Here is a 2158-nt window from a genome sequence, read left to right on the forward strand (position 1 = left end):
CTGTGGTATATTCTACAATGATTCTACACAATTGTAGATTGCATTACAATAAAACTTTTAAAAATTATTTTCTTGGCAACAAATGGACACTCGAAATTTTATGTAATTATTATTATACTTTTTAAACAGAGTTTCACTCTTGTTACCCAGGCTGGAGTGCAATGGCGCGATTTCGGGTCACTGCAACCTCCGCCTCCCAGGTACAGGTGATTCCCCCTGTCTCAGGCTCCCAAGTAGTTCGGATTACAGGCATGCGCCACCACACCCGGATATATATATATACTTTTTTTTTTTTTTTGTATTTAGTAGAGACAGGGTTTCATCATGTTAGGCTAGTCGCATACTCCTGACCTCAGGTGATCCACCCGCCTTGGCCTCCCAAAATGCTGGGATTACAAGCGTGAGCCACTGCGCCCGAGGAAAATTTCATTTTTTAATAGTGCCAAGTGATTTCATTTTAAATTAAACTGCACCATAAATTGGATTATTGTCCTGCACGTAGTACCTTGCTCTTCAAACAAAAACATTTTTTAAAGACCAAATATATTGCATACTTTTTTAAAAAAAGCTCTGGCTGGGTCATTGGCTTACGCCTGTAATCCCAACACTTTGGGGAAGCTGAGGGAGGAGGATTGTTTGAACCCAGTTGAGACTGGCCTGGGAAACACAGTGAGACCCTGGCTCTACAATAACCTTTCTGTAAAAGTTAGCCAGGTGTGGTGGTGCACAGCTGTAGTCCCAGACACTTGGGAGGCTGAGGCGGGAGGATAGCTTGAGCCTGGGAGGTTGAGGCTGCAGTGAGCTATGACTGCTCTCCAGCCTGGGTAACAGCAAGAACCTGTCCCAAAAAAAATGTTTTTACTGTTTAAGAAATTACGAATGACATTTATTTTATGTTAAACCAGTGTATTTTATCTACAAAAGGAGTAAGAGATAATAGAAAAATTGGCACATAAAGGAACAAAAATGCTAAAAAAAATTAAAATTTACCAATAATCCTATCACCTAAATTTATAATTCTTAATAGAATTAAGTGTAGGATTTTAAAATAAATTGCTTTCAATTTACTTAAACATATAGATTATTTTTAGACCCTCTTCAGGCATCCCTCGTTGAGTAAGTTCCATGATTTACAGGCCTACTCTCTCTATTGTTAAGTATTTTATTGCTTCCAATGAATAACTTTTTTTTTGAGATGGAGTCTCACTTTGTCACCCAGGCTGGAGTGCAGTGGCGAAATCTCTGCTCACTGCAAGCTCCGCCTCCTGGGTTCAGGCCATTCTCCTGCCTCAGCCTCCCAAGTAGCTGGGACTACAGGCGCCTGCTACCATGTCCAGCTAATTTTTTGTATTTTTAGTAGAGACGGGGTTTCACCGTGTTAGCTAGGATGGTCTCGATCTCCTGACCTCATGATCTGCCCGCCCTGGCCTCCCAAAGTGCTGGGATTATAGGCGTGAGCCACCACGCCTGGTCAAATAACATTTTTTATAAACATTTTCACAGAAACATAATTTGGGCACATTGAGACATGTTTTCTTTTCAAAAAGTCCTACCACTTTACTGTATAAAAAGATATTAGTGAATTTTCACACATACTGACTAACGTCCCTACAAAATGTTGAATCAATTTATATTTTCAGTACCAATCAGCAAATTAATGTCCATTATGCTTTCCCTTCACCAAAACTGACACTTATATTTTATTTTGCTAGACAAAAATACATACTATTTTAATTTGCATAAGTGTAATTAATAAAAAGATTAAATTTTTTTCAGATGTATCATAGGGCATCATTTTTTCTTGAGTCTGGTGGGTGCTTAGTTCCTTTAAAGCACTAATCACGTATACATTAATTTTATGTGCGAAACAGTCATTAAATACAATTGGAAATATGGAAAAATAAATAGCTATATTAAGAAAAAAACAAATAGAGCTTCTGGAATTACAAAATTCACTAACAGAATTTCAAACCACAGTTGGAATCTTTAACAATAAACTAGACCAAGCAGAAGAAATAATTTTAGAGTTTGAAAACTGGTCTTTCAAAGTAACCCAGTCAGACAAAAATAAAAGAAAAAAGAACTGAAAAACAAAGCCCTTAAGAAATATGGGATTATGTAAAGTCACCAAACTTACAACTTATTGGCATTCCTACAA

Source organism: Mandrillus leucophaeus, unplaced genomic scaffold (genome assembly GCF_000951045.1).
Source record: "Mandrillus leucophaeus isolate KB7577 unplaced genomic scaffold, Mleu.le_1.0 Scaffold891, whole genome shotgun sequence".
Taxonomy (NCBI): Eukaryota; Metazoa; Chordata; class Mammalia; order Primates; family Cercopithecidae; genus Mandrillus; species Mandrillus leucophaeus.